The following is a 25,532-nucleotide window of genomic DNA, read 5'->3' as shown; positions in this document are numbered from 1 at the left end:
CTGTCACATTATCTTGTAAAGCTGAACGATCTCATGGCCTGCAACACAGCAGTGGACAATGTCCTACCTTTAGATATTCACACAAGAGAAACCTCCGCACACATTCCCAGATAGCAGGGCTGGTCATAAAAGCCCCAGCTGGAGACATCTTAAATGACCAATGACAGGAGCATGGACAAATCACACATAAATAAATACAAATTAAATATAAATATAAATTATACTATAACTTACGGAGGAATTGCATTATAATCACAGAACAAAATATTACACAGCAGTTGTACCATTGATGTAACAGAAGGCTGAGTGAAAAGCAAGTTCTAGGAGATTGTATAAACCAGGGATGATGCCTCTTCATAAAGCTCAAAGACAGGCAAAATGAAACAATGTATCACTTAAACATTCATGTAGATAAATACGGCTAAAGCAAGAGAAGGACAAATAATGTTCAGAATAGTGGTTTCCTACCGTGGCAGAGAGGTGGAGAGGCTAAGGGATAAAAGAATTACAGAGATTGATGTGACAAAAAAATAATGTTCTGATTCTTGGGTTAGACAATGTGTTCACCGGTCTTCACTTTCAAAATATAAAATAGGGGTGCCTGGGTGGCTCAGTCAATTAAGCGTCTGCCTTTGACTCAGGTCATGATCCCAGGGTCCTGGGATGGAGCCCCACATCAGGCTCCCTGCTCAGTGGGGAGCCTGCTTCTCCTTCTCCCACTTCCCCTACTTGTGCATACTCTCTGTCTCTCTCTCTGCCAAATAAATAAGTAAAATATTAAAATAAATAAANTTCTCCCACTTCCCCTACTTGTGCATACTCTCTGTCTCTCTCTCTGCCAAATAAATAAGTAAAATATTAAAATAAATAAAAATAAGTAAAATAAAAGAAAGCCATGCATGGACAGTTGGTGGTATGTCACGAACCAAGAATTATTATTCTAATTCCATGCACTAAAGTTCCAAAGAATGGAAAGGAAAGAAAATTCTTTGAATAAAGACCAGAACCCAATACCAGTGTGAGAGAGAAATTCAAGGGATTTAGGATGATTCTAATTAAAGTCAAATACTAATAAGCTAAGATCATTCCATCTCCTAGTTCTATCTCCTTTTAGAAGCAAGAATCTCAAAGTTGTCCAGCCAAAGTACAGAACTGCCATCTCAGAGCAAAGTGGCTCCAGCACCTTGCCAGCCAGAGGCGGCTCTGATGAAGTTAGCTGAAAACTGTTAGGAAGGAAGAAGGGGGAAAAAATCTCCCAAATAGCAAAAAAAGAAAAAAAGAAAAAAAAACCCACAAAAATCCAATTTCTAATGTAACAATTATCAGTTTCTTAAGGGTTACGCTCCTCATAATTCAATATGAAGTTAACTGTAATTTAATCTCTGCCACAGCAGGAATCATTAGGTGTGATGTCTAATATCTAATATTTACTTTTATTCAGGGAGGGAGGAATTATTTATTTCATGATACTCTCACCCAAAAGATAATTGACAACAGTTATGGAAATTTTTATTCTCTTCTTCCCCCTACTCTTGTGATGTAAAATCTATCTGAACCATTTTGTCTTATCTCAATTTCTCCTTTTAAAACCAAATGACAGGCTCAGTTCTTTTCCATTAGAAACTACAGAAAATACGTTTTGACCTTCAGGACGCACTTGAATACCTAAGCCTAAGGTCAGCAATCCTGACAGGCAGCAGTCAGAGAGAGGACAGATTTGCTTAACATGTGAGTCAGCAGGGCTTTTTCAGATGGATTTCATAGAGGAATTTTGCAGAGCATATTTCTCCTACACAAGGGTCTTATTAATTTGAAGACAGCGTTCCAGTTTTACCAAAAATAAATTCTTAAACTCCTACTTTGTATGACATAAAATGAAAACAGAAAACGAAGTCTGTTTGCAGACTCTTCAGTGGCCCTTAGTAGTGGTTCTCAAATTTGGGGATGTCTACAAACTTCCTGGAGACCATGGTAAAAAGCAGATTCCTAAGCATCCCCCCAGAGCTACTGAATCAGAAACTGAGGGATAAGACCAGGAACCTGCATTCTTCACAAGCCCTCTGGGCCATTCTGATGTAAGAGACCCCTGAACCACACTTTGTAGAAAATGCTGTTTTATAATGACAATGAAAATCTGAGCAAACAGACGCTCTGTCCTGGACATCAGGCACACGAAAAGAACCTCTGGGGGTCTGAAATTGTATCCATTCAACACTAACAGTAAGTTTTAAAAGATACTCTTCTGGCCTTTGAGAAATTTTTTTAAAGATTTTTCTTATTTAGTTGAGAGAGAGCACGAGAGACAGAGACAGAGAGAGAGAGCGGGAGAGGGAGAGGGAGAGGGAAAAGCAGGCTCCCTGCTCAGGCCCTGGGATCATGACCTGAGCAGAAGGCAGACGCTTAACTGGCTGAGCCACCCAGGAGCCCTGTGGGCTTTGAGAATTAATGTACTTTCAAAAAATGTCTCCACTCTTACCCATAAAGCCTGACAACAATTTTTAAAGGACTAAACAAAAGCAACAATGTTGAAGTGGCTTTAATCACTTGAAAATGCTACTTTCCTGGGCTCTCCTGAGGTGTTCGTTCAAATAAATAATTGCCAAATAATGGCATGTAAAAGTCCTGTAAGAAAAATTCCTCATGTGAGGGAATCTAGGTCCTTGAGATCATAATAGGTGAAGACAGCTAAACAGGTAAGGCTCAGAATGCCGATAAACTGTGCATACACCTGATACCAAGTCCACCCAGAACGAGCCTCCTCATCACAATAGCCGGACATTGGGGAGTAGTCATTCACTAAATTAATTTATCTGTATTGATTTCATGAGTGTTTCAATTCAGTACATTATGAAAGGGGTGGCTATTGAGGGTAAGGAAATGCTACCATGTATGTTCATTCTGGTTGTGCATTAATAAATCCCTTCTAAGATTTTTGACACAACAGCACATGAACATGTTCCATGTTAAGTACAAAATGTACTAAAAGTATCTGTTGTCCAAACATTGTAATAAGATCATAATGCTGTTTGATCAAAAGGTATATATACACCAGGAAGCCTTTTTTTCTTTTTTTTTTTTTTTAACAAACTGTGCTCTTCTGGCCTAGAGGTCAATTTCTCTTCCAAGGCTCTGATGCTAGAAAAGCTTCTCCTGATGCTCAAAGCACGTCTTTCTCAGTCCCCTGGCTGTCCCCTCCTCCTTCCCCTCCGCCTGACAGGTACCTAGCAGACCTCCTTTTGCTTTCAACCTTAGCTTCCATCAGAGGAAATAAGCCATGCCACTAAAATTTCTGTATCGACTAAGAATCTATATAAGCAGGAAGGGCATTAGGGTTGGATGCAGAAGAATGAAGGTCAATAGAATCATTTTTGGTCGGGTCACTGTTTTACTGAGTTGGGAAAATCAGCAGTCTTCCCAGTGACTTAGTGATAAGGACAGAATTTACAGCTCACATACTAAAAATCATGATCATATCTCCTGATAATACCTTTATCTCTGAGTTTTCAATTTTATGGAATTTTACCATGAGGAAATGTCAGAAAAATAAAACTTGTCATTCCTTCTACTAGAAAGTGCCTGAAACCTATGATTGGAATAAACGGTGCCTTTCCACTTACCCCAAGCCCAAGAGGCTGCCTTTCAAGACTTCCTTGGAGATGCAGACTTTGTCTTAAGTATATTCTGTTTTTGTATATTAAACTAAGCCATTTAATTGTTATTCTAATTTTCTATGTGCGAACATTCTCTTACCTTTTTTTTTTTTAAGATTTTATTTATTCACTTGAGAGAGACAAAGCAAGCAAGAGAGAGTTGCAGAGGGAGAGGGAGAAGCAGACTCCCCACTGAGCAGGGAGCCCGATGTGGGGCTTGATCCCAGGACCCTGTGAGCATGACCTGAGCCGAAGGTAGACGCTGAACCAACTGAGCCACCCGGGCGCTCTTTACTTTATTCTTTAACTCTTTCCTCTCCTAATAGTTTCTGCTTTACCAACCGAAGTGCTGGTTTTCCATGTGTAAAGATCCATGGTAGTAATTTAATGGTGGGCTGTATCTTTCACCATTACAAAATATCCCCTCTTGTCCACATAATGCTTTTTTCCTTGAAATTGTCCCAGGTTAATATTGCCAGCTCTGCTTTCTTTTTGCTTGTACTTGCCTAGACTCTGTGCCTGTCCATTCATTGTCAGACCTGGTGCCATTCTGTTCGGTACTTCTCTTGTAACCAACGTGGAGGCAGATGGTGCTTTTTTTGTTGCATTTGAGACTCTGTCTTCTAATAGAGAAATATAAGGAAGTTCTGCAGTGTAACTGTTTATCACAGTTTCTTATAGATGTGTTCACCTTTTTTAATTTCAAAAGATGCACATGGATATTTAAAAAAAAGAAATTAAACAAAAACACAAATTGAAAAGTATGAACTTGCCTTGCTTCTATATGCCTCTAAAACTTTAAGTAATTTATATCGATTCCCTACTTTAAGAGAAATAGATTTAAGGATACACTGTCTCCTTTCCCTTTTGTCTCCATATATAAAACCTTTTATTGGTTAATCACATAATTATATACCTAAATCTCTGTTTCTCTTTTTATCAGGAGTAAAGAGTACCATTCAACCACCATTATGAAGTAGGAGAAAACGTATGCCCTCTGTTCCACTCCACCTTCCAGCCCCTTGTAATTTCTTATACTTTTTCACCCATATCATTATTTCACAATGTCAAGCTTTACAGTGTTTCCATTTTGTTCAGTAAATGTAACTTATCTTTCATGAGTTCAGTTTATTTCTGAAAACTGAAAACTAACAGAATCATTCTAATATTACAATTAGGGAAATATTTGTATTCAGTGAGGATCCAGACAGTGAGATCAGACCAGTTGAAGGAGATGTAATCCTTTGTCCTGACACCAGTTTCAAGTATCAAGTTCAAATGTATTCTTTGTTCTTATACATCAATTACTCAGAATTCTGCCATATTCTAGTTTACTTCGTTGTTGAATTAGGATGTCTTTTGCAAATTTTTGTTTTTCCAAGAATTTCTAATTTTTTTTTTCCTCTTGTTGACAGAATAAATGCCCCTTTACTCCAAAGTCAGATGATGGTCAGTTTTCCATAGGCCTAATGTTCGGATTCTCTCTCTCTGTCTCTCTCCCTCTCTCTCTCTCTCTCTCTCTCGTGTGTGTGTGTGTGTCACTATTTTGCGTGTTTATTGTTGTTTATTCCATTTTCTTAAATTCCTTTTTTTTAATTGCTTTTTTGATACAGAAAATCTTCAAAAAACAATTGGAAAGACTAGATGGCAGGTAAAATCAGTAGCCCTTTCCTGTCTGAAAAGTAGGGATGGGTCAACAGAAGGTTTTCCTCTCAGGATTTCAAGAGCAGGAACACATTAGCAAATGGGGCAGGTGACTGCAAGAGGACAAAGCTCAGAGGCAAAGCTCCAATTATGTTTCTTTGTGATCACCAAGGGGATCCCAGGAACCCATGTTGTAGCCAGCCACTCTGTGTGGGCTGCGGGGGTGCCGGGTCCAAGCCCATCTGTTTGCTTCCGGCTCACTGCTCCTGACTCACCCACTCTTTTGCTTCCTACTGGTGGGATCTTAGGGCATTTTTCAAAAAATTAGCTCTGTTTTTACTGTTACAGAGAAGCTGTAAGCATAAAGGTAGACATCGTAAGAGACTTAATGTTTTACTGAGCTTTCCCAATATCCTGACCTGTGGTTAGAAGCCCCTCCTTCATTTGGAACCTAATGCCCGTATTAAAGAAGAGTAAAGCCGGGCCAATGCCACAGGCAACTCTTTTGTGTTCCAAAAAGTGGCAGTTTCCAAATTAAAATCCTTCACCTTGCCATGTCCCATTTCCATATTCCCCCGAATGTGCCTCTTTCCTTGGGGGTTGTCCAAGGTTTTGCTGGGAAAATGATTTGACTTATTTGTAAGAATGAATCAGGAAGGCAGGAGTTAAAACTTTTTCTCTGTCTTGAAATTAGAACCACCACCAACAAATAACACTTAGAAAAACATTTTTCACTCTTAAATCTTTTTTTTTTTTTTTTTTTTTTTTTTTTTTTTTTTTTACTCTCTACTTTCCAATTGAGAAAATAAAATCCTGGCTTTCTATTATGGCCATAATTTCAAATCAGGCAATTATTTACAAATCACCATCATAATAAAAGTAATATTTCTCTCTTAATATTCAGTGAATCAGCAACAGAGAACGCAGTCATTTGCATAGAACTTGTGAGACCGATGGACTTGGACCTTATCTCTGGCTGGGTGGGATTATAGGTTTTTAGTTAATTGGGTTTGGTGGTTTTTCTTTTCTTTTCCTCTTCTCTGTTTTTCTTTAAAAAAATCTACAATTGCCGTGTATCGGTGAAATTAAAAAGTTTAACAAAACAGGAATGTTGATGGTTTCATCTGTTATTTAAGAGATGGCATAAACAATTTTATATCTCGATTTTTCTGCCTCAAAGGAAAAAAAAAAAAAGTCTGCTAAAAGGAAAAGTGTAACAAAGGGCAGTCTATATTGAGAGCCAGCTAACCTAGTGCTACCAGTGAGAGCCACTCAGAAGAGCACTGATTGCCTAAAAACTTGCAAATACTTGATGGAAAGTGGTATGACCATAAATCTCCATTCTGATTCAAAAGGACAATCAGCCCAGAAGAGGCCCCCATTTCTTACTGCTGCATGATTTCTGTCCGTTGCACTGTAAGGGGAGACAGGCAGCGGGGTACCCAGGAAGATAGCTGCTCTCCACTAAAAGCGCACGGAGTCCTATACTATCACCTCTGGCAAAATTGTGCCGCCTGATGCAGTGGGTTAATGGCCTCACTGATTCAGATATTCCTGGGATGGACTAAAAAAAAAATTCTGTAGTTCCGAAGCTCGATGGAAAATCGGAGTTAAAGCACCATTTGGTAATTCTGTTAAAGTGAAAACATGGAAAGATGGGTAATGATAATGTAGCTCTCATTCACCCTTGGACACAGGTATGATCTGTTCCAAAAAACCCGAGTCAGCGTTCTCTTCAGTTGGGTTTGCTCTGCCTGGAGGAGGTCCTTGTCCAGGCGCCATGTGTCAGCGTAACTCACCAGTGGGCTTCCTCCACAGAAGCTAACGCCCCTATCTCAAGCTTGCACACTCAGACGTGACGGGAAGGCAAAGGTCAAGTGTCACATTTGGAATAAGCCTATTAATCATTGTTGCTGCCCCATCTGTTCGGCATGATCTCCAGCAACCCCAGACTCATGCTCCTGTAGCAAGTGAATCTGTCCCCACTCTGTGCCTCAGTCAGTGCCTACCTCTCCTCTGCCCGGTTCCCACAGTGGCCACTTGACTGGCGAACTAACCTGATCACGTCTGTCTGTGTGGTGGAGCTAATGGATGCTGGCGGCTAGAAGAGGACTTGTTACCAGCTCCACTTATTAGCTGCTTGACCTTCAGTGCCTTCATGTGCAAAGTGGGGGATAATACCTCCCAAGTTTGTTGTATTAAACAAAATAAGGCACATAAAGCCCCTGGCACAGGGCCTGGCACTCACTAAATAACAGCCATTTCTGTTGATTCCATTACTCTTTCCAGAAACAATGCAGTTTAATCGGGGACTTCTATGGTTTAACCATCTAAAGCAGCCAGGAAGAAAGTCTAGATACCACATTTCGCCAGAGTAGCGTATTATCTGGAGCAGCCACAGGTGTTGGTGTGCATCACGTTATGCACGTGCGGACAGCTGCCTCCTCAGATCACTGCTAGAGATGACATTCCGCGTGGAAGGCATCCACTGTAAAGAAAATGGGGATTGACTATTTGAGCATTAGTGCTGGTGCATATTTCAGCCTCTGAATTATCTAACAAAATCAGAGGACCATAAGACTAGATGAATATAGGTGTTACTATGTAAAGCCCATTTTTAAAAAATTACTTGTTAATATTAGACCAGGAGTTGCTCGGTATGGCTGAAAATGAGTATGACTTCAACTGAGGGAGATAAATTTCTTGCCACGTCCGAACTCAAAGAGCCCTTTCTTATGTGATATTTGTCCCAAATTTCCCTCTAACCAGCCAGCAAATTCTGGAACGATGATAATATCTGAAAAGTATAGTCATTAAGGGATATTTCTAATGCCATCATAACTCCTTTGTGTGGGGGATGAGATGAGGAAAAGAGGTCGGGAGAAGAGAAGGATGAAGGAGAAAGGAGTTACTATTTCTCACACACACACACACACACACACACACACACACACACACTACGCCACAGATTGGAGCCTTTCAATCTCCTCTTCTACATTCACGAAAATAAGTTACTTACCCTTAAAAATAAGACAAAACACTAAGCTTTGGAACCTAGGCTACCTAATCGATATCTTCATCACAGTCACGTAAATGCTATATAATTAGATGATGACTTTTAGAAATAAATGCTTCAGATTGCCAAATATAAGGTTAAAAATAGGTACTGGACATGGGAATTTTAAAAGCAATTAAAATAAAATAAAATGAGAGATGTGTACATGTGTCATGCCCAAAAGTCTGAAACTGAAATTTCAATACTACAGCCATGGTCAGGTATGAAAAACAAAATTCAAGGAATGAATCTGTTCCTAATACCAGCCTGGCAGTTTGAAAAGAACAAATAAAAAAGATACATCTAGGGAAAAATACTGACTGTTACATTTAGACCTCCATAACCAAGAATGGATAATCTCGATGAGACTCCAGAGCACAAAAGGAGAGACCTCCAAGAGCTTCATGACTACCAAACGCTTTGAGGAAGAGTTTGAATTCCCTGATACCCCTCCAACACACGGACAGACACACACACATCACACATTCCAGGATATGCCCTAGAACTGCAGTCACCATAGATTAAGACAACAGCATTTGCTTTAGTTCTTAGAGCAGCAAGACCTCTGAGAACACATCGAGGTACTACTCAACTCTGAGGTGAGCCTCCCCTGTCAACTTGCTTCTTATTTGGTTTCTGTTCATCTAGTCTCCCTCAATTCAATCTCTATGACCCTGTTAATATGTAAACATGGGTGATGCCAAGAAACTATGATATATGATAGCCCTCAGCTCTGTGATAATGCAAAGTTATCAAAAGCCAACCAGAGATAGTAGAGCAGGAACCAAAGAAACCATGAAATAGTGGAAGGGGAAGGCAAAGATCCCACAAATAAGCACAATATAAAACAAAATAAGAGAAAAAGACGATCTAAAGCAGGGAGGGGTTCTGTATTTGAGAGAAATAATAGAAGTGAATCTGAACTACCATGAGCAGTGCCCCCTGAGACTTTGGCAATATGGCAGCCTTGAATGGAATCCATAAGAGTGAAAGAACAGAATCTCAGTGTGTTTTAAGAGAAAATCAAGAGGCTAAAATATACACATCCAGCCGGATAAAACCTAATGAGACCAAATTTCCTAGAGTCAGAGGGTGGAGTATACCAGCCAGGTGTACCAAGTTCCATCCTGAGAAGTTTTATCTCTGGTCTTCCTGCACATTCCCTTGTTCCCTCCACTTGCAGCTTCCCCAGCAAGCAGGTGGTGCCACACTTCCATATCTTTGTGCAGGTAGCACTCCCCAAATAGACTGAATTTTCTCCACTGATCCCAGATTTCTTTCAATTCAGTCCCTAAGTTTTCTCCTATAGTAAGACCATCCTTATCTCCTTCACCCACAGCAAACTCACGTGCCATTCCTTGGGTGCCCGTGGTACACACCTTCACTACAGCATCTACTGCACATGCATGTCTGTCTCTCTACACAAAATCGTGAACTATCTGATCATCTAATTCATCTCTATGTGCCATGAGCCCAGTACAACGGACTATCAAATGATAGGTATTTGACAATTTATTGAAACCTACAGTGTTCTGGCACTGTTCTACACCCTGAAGAGGCAGTGTGAATAAGGCCTTATGGGGCAATAAACACACCCATAAAATAGCATCAAATAGTGATAAACAGCAAAATAAAGCAAGGAGATTGACAGTGATGGGGGAGAGGTGGTTAATAGGGAGGAAGAAAGCTTTTGGATAGGATGATCAGAAAAGGTCTCTCTTAGGAGATGACATTTGAGCAGTCACTCAAGAAATAGGAGAGACAAATTTAAAAAAAAATATGGAGAAAAGTGTTAATCACAGAATCTCTTCTTAGGGAGATTTGACCTATTTTTTGAGAAGAAATGTCTTGGTAGCCCAGTCTGAAGTAGCAGATGGGGCCGCCAAAGGACTGACTCAGATGGAAAGGAACTGATTTGCTTCTGAAGCATAGCGGGAAGAAGAGAGACAAGGGGAAAGGAGGGAAGCCCAGAAGCAAGGACTATGACCCCCTGGGTGACCTCCACTGCCAGCCTCCACTGAAGTCTTGGAACCCATGAAATGCTTGGTGGGCACATGGAGAATCTCAAACAGCCCACGTGGTTGTAAGGGCCCCGGAGTCAGGCAGCCCCTGCCTGAGACTCAGTGCCAGCTGGTGGGCAGCAGGTTAGAGAAGGCAGGCATGTGTAACACTGACAGCCTAGAAGCAGGTCTAGAGACTATACAGAAGACCAGAAAAGAGCAGTGGAAGCGGGGAGGAGGGTCCGTGGAAAGTCACCACTGCTCAGCTGCTTCTAAAAGCATAATTCCTAAATCTAAACCAAATCACTGTATCTGCTTAACAGTTTGTGAGAGTACATAACTCTGAGTTAGTTTTAATTAGTTATAATTCGACTGTTCAGTTTGTACCAGAGACTTCTTCTCATGGTGTACAATTAAACTTGGATGACGACTAATAAGCCACATCCATTGTGTGCCTCTGAGGGTCTTTACATATATCATCTCTAATCCAAGCAACATCCCTCTCAGGTTCTAACAAAAAATGGGGTTGCCAGAAGTTAAGCAAATTCCTCAAGATAACACAAAATTAAAATTCAGAACTTTCTGAATCCAAAACCATAATCTTTCTTTTTTTTGAGTTTATACATTTTTAATATAATTTTTTATTTTTATTTTTATTTTTGATGCAAAGTTCAATGATTCATTAGTTGCGTATAACACCCAGTGCACCATGCAATACGTGCCCTCCTTACTACCCATCACCAGCCTATCCAATAATCTTCCTTTGACACTGAGCTAATTCCCAAAGCAAGTCTTTTGGTTCAAGACTAAAGTAACAGACAAGGGCCAAAATTCCCCCAATGAACCTGAGAGTCACTACAATCAGAGTTTGGGGGAGGGAGGCAAAGTCTGGAGAGAAATTCAGGTGGTCAGAATCCCAGGCATGGTTTTCCATGATATATTGCTCTACCCATTTTCTACACCAAGGATAGCAATGACTACCACCACCACCCTGGTCCTATCTATATCTCTGACTTCCTCTCCTTCCGTCCTCCTGTTCAATCACTATATTCCAAATGATCCTCCCGTGGTCTTTTTTCTGTCCCTCCAACATGTCAAATTCTTTCTTTTGCTTTTGGTTCCTGCTGGGAACAATCGTCCCCTGATCTTGAGTTGCCTCTTTGCATTATCCAAGTGACTCAGCAGCTCCTTTGGGTGATCTTCCCCAGTGACCACTGCTTAAGTAGCACCAATCCCAAGTCATTCCCTATCACATTACCTTTTTATTTGCTCCTTATCTTTCATCAAAAGTATGCATTTGTGGGGCGCCTGGGTGGCACAGCGGTTAAGCATCTGCCTTCGGCTCAGGGCGTGATCCTGGCGTTGTGGGATCGAGCCCCACATCGGGCTCTTCCTCTATGAGCCTGCTTCTTCCTCTCCCACTCCCCCCGCTTGTGTTCCCTCTCTCGCTGGCTGTCTCTATCTATGTCAAATAAATAAAATCTTTAAAAAAAAAAAAGTATGCATTTGTTTATTTCTTCCACCCACCCATGCCCCCCCCCAGCCAAACACAAACTAGAACATGTGGTTCAGAAATCTACTAAAATGTATCACTTCCCAATCTCTCCCAAGCAGCTGGCTTAATGACTGGACCAGGAAAAATATCAAACCACTACTGGACTCTCATGCCTCCTGAGAAGTTGGATAAATATGTCAAATTTGCAATAGACTCATCTGGTAAAGAAAATTTCTCCAAAAATTCAAGTTTCTGTTAAATTTAGATTTTAAAAGATAATAAGATGGTAGTTTCTAATACTCTTCTCCAATAAAAAGAGCCACAGTTCCTTGGAGAAACAGCAGACTCTATAGCTGGGCAGAAAATACACGAGATGAGCATAAGCATCTTCTGATGCAGGAAAGTAAGAAAGCGCTCAACACCACACACACACACACACACACGATAGGGGTGTATCAAAGGGATACAGGAGCCAACTACGAAAATGACCAAAGCTGGAATAATTGGAGCAAATAAAGTGGTGGAGGATTAAAGCTCAAGGTATAAAATAAATATTCACGAGTCCATATTGACATAAATAAGTGATTAAATAAATAAATAAATTGGGGAGAAGAGACAAATCTTCCATGCAGAAGAATTCCAATTAACTTATGTAGCTACTCTGCCCTCGAGGAGAGGAAATATAACTCCCCACTTAAGCGTGGGCTGCACATAGTGACTTCTATCCAAACAAGATCATATGGAAAAGGGGGATAAAGAGTAACTTCATAGTGGAGAACCTGACAAACACTATCTCAGCCTGGTGATCAAGGTTAACATCAAATCATGTTAACAGAATGTACACTTGATATAATGTGATGAAAATGACATTCAACCTCTGTGGTCCTCTTTCCAAAAACCCATAGCTCCAGGCTACTCATGAGAAAATCATTGGACAAAGCCCAAGTGAGGGGCATTCCACAAAATATCCGAGTAGTATTCCTCAGAAAAAAACTCTGAGAAGCTCTTATAGCCAAGAGGAGCCTAAGGAGACATAACTTACTAAATGTAATGTGTTATCCTGGATGGGATCCTAGAGCTTAAAAAGGTATTAGGTAAAAAAGAAGAAAATCTGAATAAAGTGTGGGCTTTAGTTAATAACAATATTTATCAATACTGGTTCATTAGTTGGGACAAATGTACCATACTAATATATCAATAATTAAGAAGATTGGGTGTCGGGTATGTTAAAATTCTTTGTCCTATCTTTAAAATTTTTCTGTATATCTAAAAATGTTCTAAAATAAAGTTTATTTTTTTAAAAATGCATTAGGGATTTTTATAACTTGACTTATTAATGCCATGATAATTATTCCTATATTAATTTATAGGCTTAGTTAGTATAGCTCTGACCAAAACCCCACTGGGATTGTTCTGGGGAGGGATGGGTTTAGGGAGATGACAAAAATAACCACATTCATCTGGACTAATATTTAGTGGAGAATGGAAGATTTTAAAAAAAGTTAACAAGGGAATATTTGCCCTGCATCATAATAAAATGTATCATAAAGAATAAAAAATTAAAATAGTATGGCTCAAGTACAAAAGTAAAAGAAGACTAAACTACACAATTTGGATAGTACTGAAAAACATACTGAAGTGAAAGAAAATGTATGCATATTTAACATGATAAAGAAAGCATCATAAATCACTGAGAAAGAGATGGATTACTTAATTGGTAATTTGTGGGAAAATACAAAAAATTCTTTGCCTCACATACTAAATATTTTATGAAATTCAAAGGAAAAAAGTAAAACTCTAAAATATAAAGACTTCCATTTTCAGCTCTGATGTACAAGGAACCTGGAATCATTACTCCCAACGTTACAACAAGAACTGTTCAACGACATTTCCTGAACCTGTCAAAGAACTGAGGTTGCAGGGCAAACTGCCAACCCCAGATCTGGAGAGACAGGCGAATTCAGTGCATCACATCCAAGATATGCTTACCTGAAACAGAAGCTGTGAGAGCCATAAACTGGTAAGAATGCTTAAATGGTAGTTCTCCAAAGTTGTTGGAAACTGAATGTGAACTAACATGGCAATGAGAAATTCCTAAAGGCTGCAGTATTGAGGGGACCCTCACACTTTCATGGTTTTTACCTCCCTCCAAGAACTCCAAAGATCCCCTCATGGCTCTAGCAGAGAGAGAAGAGGAGCTGCATTATAGACTGGGTGGCTTAAACAACAGAAATTTATTTTCTCACAGTTCTGGAGGCTGGAATTTCAAAATCAGGTGCTGGCATGGTCAGGTTCTAATAAGGCCCTCTTGGATTGCAGATAACTGCCATCTTGTTGTGTGCTTACATGGCCTTTCCTCAGTGTGTATCCTCAGAAAGAAACACAGACAGACAAACAGAGAGAGAGAGGGAAAGAGAGCAGGGACAAGCTCTCTGGTGTCTCTTCCTGGAAGGGCACTAATCCTAGCCAAGCAGAGCCCCATCCTCATAACCTTATTTAAACTTAATCATGTTCCCAAGGCCTCATCTCCAAATAATATAACATTGGGGGGTAGGGCTTCAACACATGAATTTTTAAATTTTAATTCCAGTGTAATTAACACACAGTGTTATAATGCTAAACAAAGTAAGCCAGTCAGAGAAAGACAAACACCATATGATTTCACTCGTATTTGGAATTTAAGAAACAAATGAACAAAGGGGGAAAAAGGAGACAAACCAAAAAGCATGAATTTTGAGAGATACAATATTCAGTCCATAACAGTAACTACTGTGAAATATGCCCAAAGCATTCTCAACAACAAAGGCATATTCTCCAAGGAAAAAGACTTTATCAGAGCCTTATTCCACCTGGGGAAAGGACATTTCTCCTAGTCCAACACCCATTAGCCTTCTTATCTCAGCTAATGAAGTTAAAAAAAAAAAAAAAAAAAAGCAAGCTAAGACATACCTGTGAAGGTCACAGAATGCTCCCCTTTCTCCACAAACTTCAAGTTAGCACCAAACTTTACCAGCATAGTAACAGTAGATTACAGCTGAAAAAGCTGCCAAATACAGACTCTATCTGAAGCCTTTTTAGAGAATCCTAAAGACAAAAGGAGAGACAAGAACAAGGACCATAGAGGAATTTTAAGCCACTAGCACCTACAGCTATAGCAAACACTAAACACAGCCCAATTCCTAGCCAGATTAACATGAAACATCACAATAAATGCTTACTACCCAATGCATTATGTTCAGTTTTCAATAAAAATTACATGGCTGCTAAAAGGCAAGGAAAAAACAGTCTGAGAAAAAATGAAGCAATCATCAGAACCAGACTGAAATATAACACAGATGTTGCAATATTCAAACAGGGAATTTAAAAATAACTATGATTAATAGCTAAGGGCACTAATGGGAAAAGTAGACTATATACAAGGACACACAGGTAATATCAGTGGAGAGATGGAAACTTAAGAAAGAATCAAAAGGAAATGAGAAAAATCAAATGCACTATAACAGAAATGAAGAATGCCATTGATGGGCTCATAAGGAGACTAGTCACAGCTGAGGATGAGATCAGAGCTTCAAAATGGTCAATAGCCATTTCCCAAATGGAAATGCAGAGATGGAAGAAGAAAGACAAAGGGATGGAGTAGATGAGAAGAATAGAGGAGAAGAAAGAAGAGGAAATCATGTAAGAGCTGTGGAGAAATTTCAAAGGTATAATATGTTTAACCAGAAAACCAGAAAGGGAAGAAAGAGAGGATAAAGAAATATTTGAGATATTAATGACTGGGAATTTTCCAAAATTAATCACAGACACTGAAACATTTATCTCGGAAGCTTAGAAAACACCGAACAGGATAAATACCCTAAAGTCTATATCGAGGCTATCATGTTCAAACTACCAAAAACCAAAGTTAAACAGAAAGAAACCATCTTACCTATAAAAAAACAAGAGTAAGAGTTACAGTGGACTTCTTGTCAGAAACCACGCAAGAAGAGAGTGGAGTAAAACATTTAAAGTGTTAGGGGAGGAAAAAAACCGTACCAACTTAGAATTCTATATCCAACAAAAGTTTCCTTCAAAATGAAGAAAAAATAAAGACTTTCTCAAAAAGAAATCGAGGGAACTCATTCCCAGCAGACCTGTCCTGCAAGAAATGTCAAAAGAAGTTGCTCAAAAAGAAGTTCTTCAAGAATAAGGTCAGCAATGTGTGTACATATATTTAAAAATTAAAAGAAAATCTACATGGAGATTTATCTAATATCTGGTTGGGATATACTGCCGGCACAATCACAAAGGAAGAAAGTCACTAAAGAAAAGTTGTATAAATTTGACTAAATAAAAGGTTCAACATGCCAGAACATGAGATAAAATTAAAAGCCATATATGCCATAAATCAAGGAAAAATATTCACCACAAAGCTAAGAAAATATTAACGCCCTAGTACATAAAGAGCAAAAGCGAATTGAAAGAAAAATTTCTAATATTTCAATAGAAAAACGGGGCAGAAAGGGGTAAGAATGAACCAGCCACAAAAGCATAAAAATTAAGAAATAATCAAAGCTTAGTAAGAATCAAAGAATATAAATAAAATGCAGTATAATTTCATTACCAAATTAGCCTTAAATGTTTAAATACTCATGAGGAAAAAAGAGCAATGTAACAAACACTGTCCACTTTGTTCAACAGAAGTTGGCAAGTGGTGTAAAATCACTCATGTCTACACCCTTCCTTGACCTAGGAATCTCATTTCCAACAATCTACTTGAATGAAATAGCATATTTTAAAAAGCATATACCCAGAGTCCATCAATAGATGAATGGATAAAGAGGATGTGGCATATATATACAATGGAATAATATTACTCAGCCACCAAAATAATGAAGTTTTAACATTTGCAGTGATGTGGATGAAACTAGAGGGTATTATGCTAAGTGGAAACGAGTCAATCAGAGAAAGACAATTATCATATGATTTGACTCATATATGGAATTTAACAAACAAAACAGAGGGGAAAGGGAGGGAAAAATAAAATGAAATGAAATCAGAGAGGGAGACAAACCATAAGAGACTCTTAACTATAGGAAACGAACTGAGGGTCGTTGGAGGGAAGGTGGGTGGAAGGATGAGGTAACTTGGTGATGGGCATTAAGGCATGTATGTGATGTAATGAGCACGGGGTGTTATATAAGACTGATGAAACACTGAACTCCACCTCTGAAACTAATAATACACTACACGTTAATTGAATTTAAATAAAATAAAATTCAAAAAATTAAGCTTATAAAATATTTCTACAAAGATGACCATATTTATAATAAGATCCCCAAATAGATATGAGATATGTTTATTATAAATGACAATACAGTCATATTTTAGAATATGTGGCTATTGAAAAATCACCAAATGCTTAACATGGAAAAAAAGTTCATTAAATAAAGGCTGGTGATCAGAGAGGGAACAGAACTGTGTACGATAAATACATGTAATTTTGAACACATTACGCAGGTACATATAAAATGTAAAAGAAATATTCCAAAATGTTTAACAGTCATTACTCAAGTTGAATGGGTTACAGATGATTTTAACAGAGTAGTTTTTAAATTATGAACTGAATGAATGCTTATATTAATATAATACATATTACATTAATGAATGCACATATATGCAAGCACTCATTAGGCTCATAATTTTTAAAATACCAAAATTACCAAAGGAAATTTCTTCACTATTGAAACTCTGAGAGTAGGCAGGAAATAAGTAATAAAGTCCTTCAGATTTTATAGTTTCAACAATATGCTGTTATAATCTCTATTCTAGCACCATTTAATTTTTCATAAGATAGCAATAGTTCTATTAGTTACAGAAATAGACATGGAACCTTATCTCCTGACTCCCAATACAATGGTCATTTCACTCCCCTATGCTGATTAGGTATAAAATTTGATCTTCCTGAGAGGTGACATCAGCAACACAGCAGAATAGGAAACCCCAGATATTGTTCCTCCTCAGAGATACTGATTTATCAGCGGTCCAAAAAGCTTTTATGAGAACCCCAGAAACCAGTAAAAAAGTCACCATATCCCAGGCAAGCACAAAGCCAAGAACAATCTCATTGAAATGGGTAAGACAGAGCTATTGCAGTTCACCTTTGACTGGCTTTCCCTGGCATAGCTTAGTGTAATCAGGAAAAAACACCCAACTTGCAGCTTCTCCTTTAGGAAGGAAAAAGAAGAGTGAAAGTTATGTCCAACACTCTGACTTTTCAGGGGGCTGCCTGACATAGAGGGCCTGATTCAGAGCACAGGTTGGGGACTGGCATAATTAGGATGCCTGAGGGCCACTGAGAACAAAAAGGAGAGGTTTGTGGCTTGTTGCTGCATCAAAAAACCTACAGTACTGCAGAGATGCCAGACAGAGCAAGTGATAATGAGCTCGGAAAAAGAAAGAAATCAGCAAACCTCTCTGATTGGGAAATTATACACACAAGCCCAGAGAAGATGATTCCCAGAAAAGGCTGGAGAGGTCTCCAGATTCTTTCACAGGGCTGACCAGTGGTCTTCCTTTATATGAAGCCAGTCCATAAAGACTAAGAGAGGTGGCTGTTTTTTTAAGTGGCCAAATTCCAGCAAAAATAACAAGGCATAAAAAGAAAAACGGAAACACGGCTCAATCAAAGGGACAAAACAAATCTCCAGAACTGAACTTAAAGAAATAGAAATCTATTAGTTACCTGAAAAAAGAATTCAAAATTATCTTATTGAAGAAGTTCAATAAGCTAAAGGAACACAGCTAACCAAAGAAAGTCAGAAAATTGATGAATGAACATAATGAGAATATCAATAAAGAGAAAAAACTATAAAAAAAAAAAACCCAAATTCTGGAGCTGAAGAATAAAACTGAATTGAAAAATTCACTAGAAAAGTTCAACAACAGACTTAATAAAGCATTAAAAAATCAGTGAATTTGAAGACAGGTCATTTGCAATTATCCAGTCAGGCCAGTAAAAAAGAGCAAAATCAAGAAAAATGAAGATAGCTTAAGAGCTTTATGGGGCACTATCAGATGAACCAAGATACAACATTATGGGAGTCACAGAAGGAGATGAGAAAATAACTTATTTGAAGAAATAATGGCCATAAGATTTCTAAACTGAAAGGAAACAGACAACCAAATTGAGAAGCTCAATGAATTCCTACTAAGATGGGCCTAAAAAAATCCGTGCTGAGACACCAGAGACAAAAAGAGAATCTTGAAAATAGTGAAAGGTAACACATCACATACAAGGAAGCTCCTATAAGATTGTCAGTGGATTTCTCTGCAGAAACATTATAGGACAAAAAAGACAGTGGGATAATCAAAGCGCTGTGAAAAAAATAAAATGTCAACCAAGAATACTGTATCTGGTAGAACTGTTGTTCAAAAATGAAGGAGAAATAGGGGCACCTGGTGACTCAGTTTGTTGGGTGGCCAGCTCTTGATTTTGGCTCAGGTCATGATTTCTGGGTCCTAGGATCGAGCCCCGTGTCAGGCTCCACGCTCTGTAAGGAGTCTGCTTGAGGATTCTCTCTCTCCCTCTCTCCCTCCCCCGCCCCACCAAAAATAAATAAATAAATCTTTTTTTAAAATGAAGGAGAAATAAAGATTTTTCCCAGATAACAGAAGCTGAGGAAATTCATCACCACTAGACCTGCCTTACAAGAAATGCTAAAGGGAGTCCTTCAAGTTCATAGTGTGGTTGAATGGATTAAAAAACAAGATCCAACTATATGCTCTCTATAAGAGATTCACTTTAGATATAAGGACACACATAGGCTGAAAAGTGAAAGGATACAAAAAGATATTTTGTGCAAAGGGTAACCAAAAGAGAGAAGTAGTCATGTTTATATCAAATAAAAAGTCAAAAATTGTCACATGAGACAAAGAAGGATATTACATAATGATAAAAGTGTCCATTCACCAGGATGTGTAATAGTTATATATATGTACTTAACATCAGAGGACCCAAATACAGAAGCAAACGTTGACAGGATTAGAAGGGAAAAAGACAGTAACACAATAATAGCAGATTTTAGTATCCTGCTTTCAGTAATATATAGAACCCAAACATAAAATAAATAAGGAAATAGAGGACTCAAAAAACACTATACACCAAAAGGACATAATCAAACATAAACAGAACACTCTATCCAACAATGGTAGAATATACATTCTTCTCAAGCACACACAGAACATTCTCCAGGATAGATCATATGTTAGGTCAGAAACAAGTCTCAAATTTAAGAAGGTTGATATCATATCAAGTATCTTTTCTGACCACAACAGTATGAAGCTAGAAATTAATAGCAAAAGGAAAACTGGAAAATTAACAAATATGTATAAATTAAACAACACACTCTTGAACAGCAAGGTGTCAAAGAAGAAACCACAAGAAAAATTAGATCTTGATACAAATGAAAATGAAAACACAATGTCCCAAAAGTTACAGGATGCTGCAGTAGTAGTAGTAGTGATAGTAGTAGTAGTAAAAGAGAATTTTATAGTAGTAAATGTCTACATTAAAAAGGAAGAAAGATCTCAAGTCAACAACTGAACTTTATACTTCAAGGAACAAGAAAAAGAACAAACTAAACCCAAAGCTAGCAAAGGAAGAAAATAAAGATTAGTGCAGAAATAAATAAAGAATAGAAAACCAATAGAATAAATTGACAAGACTACAAGTTGGTTTTTTGAAAAAAATTGACAAAATTCTAGCTAGAATAAGAAAAAAAGAGAAAACCAAAAAAACCCAAAAATTAGAAATGAAAGAGAAGATGTTACAACTGATACCACAGAAATAAAAAGAATCATAAGGGACTACTGTGAACAATTATACACAAACAAGTTGGATAAGCTAGAAGAAATGTATAAATTTCTAGAAAAATACAACTTGCCAAGACAGAATCATGAAGAAATAAAAATATGAACAGACCTATGTAACTAGTAAGGAGGTTGAATCAGTAATCAAAAACTTCCCAGCAAAGAAAAGCCCAGCTCCGGATGGTTTCGCTTAAGGATTCTACCGAAGTTTAAAGAATTTATGCCAATCCTTCCCAAAGTCCTCCACAAACTTGAAGAGGGAACATTCCAAACTCACTTTATGAGGCCCATTATCCAGATACCAAAACCAGATAAGGATACTACAAGAAAAAAAGAACTATAGACCAATATCCCTGATGAATATTGATGAAGAAATCCTCAACAAAATGCTAGCAAACAGAATCCAACAGCATGTTAAAAGGATTATACACCATGACAGTGGGATTTATTCCTGGAATGCAAGGATGTTTTAACATTTCCACATTAACAGAATAAAGGATAAAAACCACATGGTCATCTCAGCTAAAGCAGAGAAAGCTTTTGACAAAATTCAACACACTTTCATTGTAAACACACACAACAAACTAGGAATAGAAGGAAATTACCTCAACATAATAAAGGTCATATATTAAAAGCTCACAGCAAACATGATACTCAGTGGTGAAAGTAAAAGCTTTTCCTCTAAGTACAAGAACAAGTCAAGGATGCCCACTCTCACAACTTCTATTTAACACATTACTGGAAGTCTTAGCCAGAGCAATTAGGCAAGAAAAAGAAATCTGTGACACCAAATTGTAAGAAAAAAGTAAAATGATCTCTCTACAGACGTCACAATACAGAAAACTAAAAATATCATGAAAAAAAAAAAAAAACCCTGTCCTGGTAAACAAAGTAAGCAAAGCTGCAGAATAAAAAAATCAACATGCAAAAATTAGTTGTGTTTCTATATATAAACAATCTGAAAATAAAATTAAGAAAACAATCCCATTTACAATAGCATAGAAAACAATAAACTACTTAGGAATAAACTTAACAAAGGAGGCAGAAAACTTATACATTGAAATCTATAAAACACTGCCAAAACAAATTAAAGACAATGCAAATAAGAGGACGTCTCATGTTCATGGATTGGAAGACTTAATATTACTGAAATGTCTATACTACCCAAAGTAATCTATAGATTCACAGGGATCCCTATCAAAATCCCAACGGCAATTTTTGCAGATTAAAAAAAATCTTAAAATTCATATGGAATTGCAAAGGACCTGAAATAGCCAAAAAAAATCTTGAGAAAGAAACACAAACCTGGAGGCCTCATACATTCTGATTTCAAAGGATATTACAAAGCTACAACAATCAAAACAATATGGTACTGCATAAAGATAGACATATAGACCAATATAACAGAATTGAGAGGCCAGAAACAAACCCTCAGGTACATGATCAAGTGATTTTAAACAAGGGTTCCATGACTACACAAACAGGAAAGAATAGTCTCTTCAATACATGGTACTAGGAAAACTGTATATCCGCATACAAAAGAATTGGACCCTTATCTTACACCATATATGATAATTAACTCAGAGTGGATTAAAGATCTAAATGTAAAGCCTGAAACGATAAAAATCCAAGAAGAAAATATAGAGGAAAGCCTCATGCCATTGGATTTGGCAATGCTTTCTTGGATATAACACCAAACTTACATCAAACTTAAAAAGTGTGCAACAAAGAAAACAATCAACAGAGTCAAAAGGTAACCTACCAAATGGGAGAAAATATTAGCAAACTATGTATCTGATAAGAGGTTAATATCTGCAATACATAAAGAACTCCTAAAACTCAACAATAAAGAAACGAATAGACTTAATTAAAAATGGGCAAGTAACTTGAACAGACATTTCTCCAAAGAAAATATACAAACAGCCAAAAAACATGAAAAGATCCTCTGCATCACTAATATCAGGGAAATGCAAATCAAAATCACAATGAGATATCACCTCATGCCCAGTAGGATGGCAGCTATGGGGGGGAGGGAGGTAGGGAGGGAGGAAGGAAGGAAAGAAGGAAAAAAGGGAGGGAGGGAAGGAGGGAGAAAAGAGAGAGGGAGAGGGAGGAAGGGAAGAACAAGCATTGGCAAAGATGTGGAGAAATGGGAACCCTTGCTCACTGTTAGTGGGAATGTAAAATTAAATGCTACAAATTATATAGAGGGGAATTTAATCTAGTCTATAATTTATAAGGATTAGTGAAGTGCCCAAAAGAAGGGGCAGGGTGGGGGCACGGTGACTATAACCAAAATCTTCATTTCAGCATTATTAATAAAGTACTAGAATTGGAAACATAAACAGAAGAGCTAACTCTGTAAACTACAGCATAGATTCATTGGGAAATTATCCCAATTGTTTAAAAAAATATTTTCAATGGCTATCTGGGGTAGTCATTAGAACTCTTCCCAAATATTCCAATTCTCTTCCTTCTGGACACATAGTAAGACTGCACTTGCCCACCTTCTTTGAATTTAGCTTGGCCATGTGACTTACTTTGATCGAAGAAATGTAAGCAAATGATGTTTCCCTTCTAGGAAGACTTTTAAAAGCCAGTGCAGTGTGGCCATATTTTCTTCTGCTTTGATGACTGTGAATGTTTGTGTGTAAATGGAGCCTTCATCAGCGTCCGCCTGGGGATCCCTGAATTAGAATGAGCAGTTTCCCTGTCAGTCTACATTAGATATGGAACAGGAGCAAAAAAATAAACCTTTGTTGTGTAAAGTCGCTCAGATTTGAGGAGTTATATAACCACGTATCTAGACTGATACTGTGTCTACCCCATGGAAAAAAATGCTAATTACATTAAACAGTAAAAAGGAATACAATAAAAATTGTCTACTCTATGAGCATACCTCTACTTTATAGACATCCTATTCCTAGAAAAAAAGACTAAAAGTACACACACAAATATTAATAAAGATTGTCTTTTGAGGAACATGTGGGGGATTTTTTTCTATCTCTTTACCACATGCATTCATAGATTGTCCTAATGGGTAAAATAACTATTCTTATCAAGCATAGAGCTCACAATAAAAAGTTCAGAAGGGAACTCTATCATTTAATATTTGCAAACTAAAAGCTTTCCTGAAAGAAGGGATTATCCTTTCATATAAACATGCTCCCCTCAAAAATGGGAGCTACTTGGCCAATGTTTTCATCTAATTATATATTTATCATCATCCACAATCTTGCAACCTAACACAGTGTATCTTGTATCCTGTGTTAACTAAGCTCAAACACTAGAAATTTTTTGTTGCTAAAGGTCTAATTTCTTCTCCTTTCCAGATTCCCAGTTCAATACCTAGTTCTATTCAGGCCTCAGAATCCATATCAGGTATAAATCAATCCAATTAAATATTGCTTTATTTAAAGAACATCATTGACCTGTTTTACTCAGAAATAAGCTACATCACAGGAAAAAAATGACTTTACTTTTAGCTGTAGAGCATATTCCCCAGGGCACTTGATTTCTACTGAAATCTCCCCACCCATTTTACCATGAAGATAATGATATTGCTAACACAAGGTACTTCCAATTAACTTACAATGACTTAAAGTATTTATGGTCCACTTATTTTCCACAATGATGTATAGTAGTTTACATCATGGTTGAAAGGCCCCTTCAGATTCAGCAAAAAGCCTACATTTTTATTGAATGAACAAATAAATGAAAGAAAGAAAGAAAGAAATCAGCTAATATTATGAATATTTTCTAGTAATCATAAATTTGATAAAAATTTGATAATTTTTTCCTAACTATAAGAAACACATTATGAAAAGATATGACAAAGTATAAACCCATACCATAGTCAACCATATCCATGATATAATCAACCATGATATCAAGTGATATCTGCTTCTCTTTGGTATTTGCATGACATATTTTGCCATCTTTTTATTTTTTAAACTTTTATTTCCTTATCTTCTGAATATGTCCCCTGAAAGTTTTTTAAAATCCACCTGATGGTATTTGTTTTTTCATTGCAACATTTAGCCCATTTATATGTAATGTAATAACTGAAGTATTTGGATTTATATCTACCATTGTGTGCAGGGCTTTTGTCCCAATGTTCAAATTTTCCTCTTCTTTCATTAGCATTGGCTTATTTTTAATTATTTGATTTTTAACCTGTTGGCATGGAAATTGTACACTCTTTTACTATTCTTTTAGGGTTATTCTAACAACTACAACATGTGTCATTAGCTTATCAAAGACTAATATTGACTGATACTTCTACTTTGTCCCAGAAAGTGCAAAGACCTTAGGACTTCTTATTTTTTAACCTCCCTTAGAGGTTAAAAGATAGCAACAGACAAGATGAAGAATTAAAGGAAGAGAAAAGGCTGACCATGTTGCCTGGAACTCAGACTCCCTTCAACCTTTGAGAGCAGAATGCTGGCCTCCTCGAGGAAAAAAACAAACAAATTCCATCACTACTTAGACTTCAACACAAACCCCTAGTCTAAATACGATACCCAGCATTCAATCTCAGTTCTATAATGAGCTGGTTCTCATCACTGAAAGAATAAAATGTATAACCTCCTTCTCCCCATCTGAAGACCTAAGAACATTCTTTTCTCGTCCAATGTCCCTCCCTCTAAGGAAAGGGAGAGAGATGCTTGTCATCACGTAAAGATAGAGGACATTTCCATGAGGCATTGCACTGGAGCTTATCACATCATGCCACTAGACAGAAGGAACCAGGAAACACAGTTCCCACCACATCTGCAGTTTGCTTCAGTTCCTGCTCCTGCAGCAAAGGAGAGCATTCTGCGTGCTGGATGCAGACT

General features: G+C 37.6%; 1 protein-coding gene across 20 annotated transcripts in view; it reads right to left on the bottom strand.

Moving 5' to 3' along the window:
* Nucleotides 1-25,532, bottom strand: part of RGS6 (regulator of G protein signaling 6) — a 650,515-nt gene that overhangs the window by 536,780 nt on the left and 88,203 nt on the right. The window lies entirely within an intron of this gene.

This window comes from Ailuropoda melanoleuca, chromosome 14 (genome assembly GCF_002007445.2).
Source record: "Ailuropoda melanoleuca isolate Jingjing chromosome 14, ASM200744v2, whole genome shotgun sequence".
Lineage (NCBI taxonomy): Eukaryota > Metazoa > Chordata > Mammalia > Carnivora > Ursidae > Ailuropoda > Ailuropoda melanoleuca.
This window is presented reverse-complemented; position numbering and strand designations above follow the sequence as displayed.